Source organism: Vicugna pacos, chromosome 15, assembly GCF_048564905.1.
Source record: "Vicugna pacos chromosome 15, VicPac4, whole genome shotgun sequence".
In the NCBI taxonomy this organism is placed as follows: Eukaryota; Metazoa; Chordata; class Mammalia; order Artiodactyla; family Camelidae; genus Vicugna; species Vicugna pacos.
In genome coordinates, this window is record NC_133001.1 from 36,023,966 (window position 1) to 36,029,965 (window position 6,000).

The window sequence follows — 6,000 nt, forward strand, 5'->3', positions numbered from 1 at the left end:
ATAGTACAAATGAGTACAATTTTTCTGGAAGGCAGTTTAACAGTACACCTCAAAATATTAGCTGGGCATATCCCTGACCCAGATATCAAAATTTTAAGAGTTTCTCTAAGAAAATAAATCTTATTTTAAGCAAATTTCTTATTCTAGAACTCTTTTTCTAACAAGAGAATAAGGTCTATTTTACAAATGTCTAGCAACCAGGATGTCCATCATAGTTTTGTTCATAGTTGAAATCATGAAAATAAACTAAATGTCCATGAATGGAATACTGATTAAATAAATCTATGTAACGGAAAATTACAGTTATTAAAATGATGATGTGGTTCTATATTTATTATATTGGAGACACAGTCACAACATAATGTTGATTTTTTAAAAGCGAGTAATAAAATAACAATTATGATGGAATCTCATTTCATTTTGTTTATATCTGTGTTTCCATATCCATCTCTCAAGACACAAACACACATATAGAGCATATTCTGGAAAAGCTATTTACTAATATATTAAGAGTGATTATCTTTGTGTGTTAGGATGTTATGCAATCCTTTTTATGCCATTATTATTTAATGCAATGTATTTTTAAATTGTTAAATTTTAATTTTACAATATTCTCTTTATATAATTAGGAAAAATAAATTTGTTCACATTTTGAAAAAATTACTATTTTCTACCTGGAACATTCACAGTCTTTACCAGACATGGTCTTCGATAATTTTGGACTGTATTCAAGATAAGAAGTACACTCATAAATAAAGTGAGCTTGCCACAACTAAAGACATTTTTTGTTATGTGAAACACAGATCAATCTCAAATGAGAATTTTCAAAATTGTTTCATAATAATGGCGAAATAAGATCTCCAAATGGGGATGATAGTTAAGTGCTCAACATTTATTTCAAGATATAATTCTGAATTGTTTTTTAACAAAATCATCTCACCACTTTTATTGTTATTATTCATATACTCTATTTGCATCACTTTTCATTAAAAAAATTTGAGAAAGCTGAGCCCTAAAGGAATTGTCTCATCTGATGGATGAACAAGCTGTAATTTCTTTAGCTTTGGCATGCATCGGTAAATGAATGCATATTTTTACTTGCTTGACCAAGCTCAGGAATCTGCAAGTCTGCTAACATTGCATTATGTGGATGGTGCCCTGAATAATACCATGTGCCCTGTTGCAAAAGCTGAAGATGCGCTTGTGGAATTTATTTTATTCCGATTTATGAGGACTGCTGCACACAAATAGATTATTGTAGTGTCTGTGATTAATGGGACACCACACGGCTGCATGGACTTCATAAATCATTTGCTGCGATGTCTGAGTGAATTTTACTTGCAAAATCAGTTTCAATCAGCTTGGCTCCAAAACTGGGTAAAGCAGAAGGATGTGTCCAGTTGTGGGAGGTAGTGAGATTGTGTAGCAGTCAGCGCTCGGTCCAGTTTTATGTCTCTTCTTATCAGTGATGTGGAAGAGTGAACAAGCAGCACGTTAATTAAATCTGCAGATGGAATTGGAAATGTCACAAATGCTGAGGAGGCTGGGGAAATGATACAAATTGGTCTAAAGTGATAAGTGGGAGTTGGAATAAAGGCCAAAACTACAATAAACCTGAGCATGTGTGCACGCACGTACACACACACACACTTTAATCACATCAATATGTGATTAAAGGAATCAGTTAATTTTATAACTCTCCTAAGATTCTGAACATCGTAAGAAAAGAGTTTGGGAATAATGAATATCAAAAAAGAATGGACTGCAAGGTTTTATTCTAAGATCAATATTTAGCATTTGTTTTGCTTTTAAAATAATGATTTTATTGCTTTTTGGATACATGGAAATACATTTCATCATAAAAGAATCAAGCTACAGCTCAGCAACAATAAGAATATATTCTCTATAGTCCCATCATTCAGGGGGATATATAATCATATATACCTATATAGGTATAATAAATGAGAAGATTAGATCATAGCGTGTATTCAATTTGGTATCCAACTTTACTCATGTAAGAATACATTTTTTTTTGCTTGTCCATTCACCTCTTTATGTACTTTTCAAAAAAACGGAAGTATATTCAGTTTACAATTTTGTGTCAATTTCTGGTGTAGAGCATGAAGTTTCAGTCATACATATACATACATATGTTTGTTTTCATATTCAGAATACTTTTTTTTTTAAGGCCAGGTTCCTGAGAACCTTGCTTTGTACCCACTTTTCTCTTGTTCATTGAATTTGTTACCTTCAATCTTAGTTAATGAGAAGCTCTAAGAAAATGACAAAGGGCTAATATTTGTAAAGACTAAAGCTGGAGAGGAAAAAAGACGGAAAGGAATTTCCTTTGAATACTCTGCCTGCCCCTTAGCAATGCCTGACACCACCAGCTCTCAGTCCATTTCTTTCCGTCCTCATGGGTCAGCCTTTCACCAAGGGAACAGTAACAGAATTGCCCCATCTCTCCTGATCTTGCGGAGGGGCTGGCCCTCTGATCCTGAGAATTATTGGCATTTCAGCAGAATCACTATTACAAACTGAGGAACACTCCTATTTCCACAAACAATTTAAAAGGAGCAGAAAATTCTCTACAGTAAAGATTATTCACAAGGGTCAAGGCAGGTGGTAACCTAAGACAAATGTGCTCCATGGCGGAGGTGGCGGGGGGGGGGGGGGGGTTAGTTCGGGGAGGGACGGAAGGAGGGGAGGAAGAGGAAGAGGGAGGAGGGAGCATGGGAGGAAAGAAGAAAACAGAAAGGAAGAAAAATCTGCTTCCCCCCACCTCCCCGAAATACAACCCTGAGTTTGCGTAAATATGTATATAAGATGGCATTTCTTCCCTAAGGAAAACTGAATAAATGAAATAAAAGGCTAATTCAAACAAACATAAGCAGAATCTGCATCTTATTAAGAATCAAACCTGAAAAGTGTTGGGGGGAGGATTATATAATCAAGGGAGAGCAAATCATCCTTGGAGTTAATTCAGAAGCCTTGACTTTGGCATAAAGTAGTCTTAAGAGGAAGTCAACTTCCCCTCTCCCAGCACGGGGTTCTTGGCAAGAAGGGTTGCCCTTGGGCTAATGCGTCCTCACAGGGGTCAGATAAAAGGGAAAGAACTGGGGGTGGGAGTCTAGTTCTGCAATGAAGTGTTCGCCCTGGACCATCTCTAACATCCTCCTCAGTAGACCTACAGCACTCAGTCTTGGTTGCACTTTAGAACTACTTGGAAACTTTCAAAACCCGCAGTGCAGAGGTCTCCCTCTGGATCATTTACATGAGCATGTGTGGAGCGGGACAGGGGTCAGCATTTTTATGCTCCTTGGGTAATTCCAATGTGTCACCAAGGTTGGAAGTCTCTAAACAGTACTAGATAATTTTTGAGTCTTAAAAAAAAATAAAAAAATAATAGCTAACTTTTATTAGATGCTCATCATGGGTCAGCAGCAGCAGTATATATTTTGCCTCATATAATTCTCACAAGGACCTCGGGAGTTAGAACTTACCATTTCTCCAAAACTACAGATGCAGAAATTGAGGCTTAGAGTGGTTAAGTAATTTGCCTGAAGTCACCCAGCTAGGAGGTAGGCAATTTGATCCCAGAACCCAGGCTCCTGCCTCTTCAGTCATACTGAAATACAGAAGTCTGAACACCCTCTTGAAGTGGAGTTAGGCTTTGGAAGTTTTGTAGAATTCCCATTTTTTTCCCCACAAAATAAAACTGGTTGAGAACACTTCGTTCTGGCTCTGTTTCCTGTTTTCACACAGAGTAGGTGCCCTAGGGCTGGCTTCTAAAGCGTCTGTGTAAGTCCTGCCATAGATACTGTTAACCAGGATGCGCATACTGCTTCCTACGTGACAGCCACTATCCTAAGTGTTTTCACGTGTGTGTTTTTGGATATTTTTCAAAACTGACCACACCATGTTGAAGCTCCTCTCATCAAGTATTCTATTTCTTTACATCTTGATCTGGACTTGGCCATATGAGTTGCTTTGGCCAAAGAGATGCCAGCAAATGTAATGCAAGAAAAAAGCTTGGAAAGTGCTTCGGTACTTGTTGTGATCTCTCGTTTCCAGCCCTAGAACCCAGCTGCCACCTGAAGAAGTCCAGGCCAGTCTGCTAATTGCTGGAGATACACAACTGAGTCACCCAAGCCAGGAATAAGACATGCAAGTGAGGTCAGGCAGCCCCAGCTGACTGCCAGCGCATGAATGAGCCCAGGGAAGGCCAGCAGAGGGACTACTTGTGTGAACTCAGTGCAAACTGTCAACCCAAAGAATCATGAGCTAATAATTGTGTTATAAAGTATTAAGTTTGGGGGCAATTTTTATGCATCAAAAACTAACTGATATACCTATTTTAACTCCTTCATTTCTCATAGACTGTGAGGTAGATTTTGCCTTTATCTCCATTTTGTAGATGACGAAACTGAGGTCCAAGCAAGTTAAGTAATTTGTCCAAAGTCACTCAGCTGAGAAGTAGTTACATTAGGATTTGAACTCAATAGACTGGCTCTGGAATTCATGCTCTTAACCTTCATGCTATCCTGTCTTATAAAAGTATATTTTATAAGTGTATGTTTCCCTGTGTTCATTTTCAATGACTTAGAGAAGGAACAGCACCAAAAAGAGAGAATTTACCACAATTTCCATCCTTTACATTATTAGTCTTATGTTTTCCTCTCTCTCTTTCCTTCATCCATTTATTTATTAAGCTACTATTATTTTTCTGTGCCAGCACCTAGGGTATAAATATGAATCAGACACATTCCCTGCCCACAAGGAGATCACATATTATTGGGAGAGACAACAGTGTCAATAAATAATTATAACACAAGATGAGAAGTGCTATTATCTGGGCTTTTGGAAAGCTCTGTCATGGTGCAAAGGTGGAACGATGAGCCTTCCCTAAGGGGGGATCAGGGAAATCAAAGCTTGTCATACCATCATCATTATTACTTTTATTGCTTTTTTTCATGTACTCCTCATGTTTTCACTTTTAAAAAAGGGAATGCTCCCTTATTAACATCTATGTGTTTCCTCTCTTATTCTGTTCTTTCTTCCCTGCTTTCCTTCCTTCATTTCTTCTTTCCATTCTACCTCTTTCAAATATCTATTGAGTACCTTCTTTGTCCTCAAGCACAGTTTCTCAATGGACAGGACAGACAAGCTCTCTGCTTTTATGTAACATATACTGAAATGAATGGAGACAGATCAAAAATTAGCAAGACAAAAATCTTATTGATAATAAGCGCTTTATAGAGACTTAAAACGGATGATGTGATGGTCATCTCAGATAGACGAAGTGGCTGCTTTAGATGGAATAGTTTAGAGAAGATTTCTTTGAATAGGTGGTCTTTAAGCTGAAATATGAACGACTACAAGTGAGCCATTCAAGTATGAGACAGAAAAAGTATTTCCATCAGAGGGAAGAGCGAGTGCCAATTCCTAGGCTGAGAACAAGCTTGGAGATATGAGGACATTGTGAGCGGATGGGTAGAGGAATAGGGGAACACGGGGAGAACTGGATACAGCAAGGAAGGAACAAGAGCAATGGGTTGGAGATTTCAATGGATTGCTGGAATGGGTGTTCTGGAATAGGTGACCCCTAAGGATAGAAGGCTGTCAGCAGAGAATAGAATGCTTGAAATTGAGATTTCAGAGGAGCTATTAGTGTTGACAAGGTTAGGGGTATGAACATGACAGTGAGTGCATGAAATGGGATGAGGAAATAGATCACTGGATGCAAAGAGTTTAGTTATTAAAACTGAATTTGGTTGACTAAGATTTAATGAGAAAAAAATTTAGAAAAGTCAATCAAAAACTCATTAAGAAGAGTCAATTGAAAACTCCTAAAAGATACTTTAAGTGGCGCAGTGAAAGGCTCTATCACAGCAGGCTGTAGACAAATCCTCATTCAGACCTGTACCTCTTGTCTTTAGGACACTTGTAGTCTAGCCTCCAACAAGAATTGAGGCCCTACTCCAGTATGACTGGTATCCT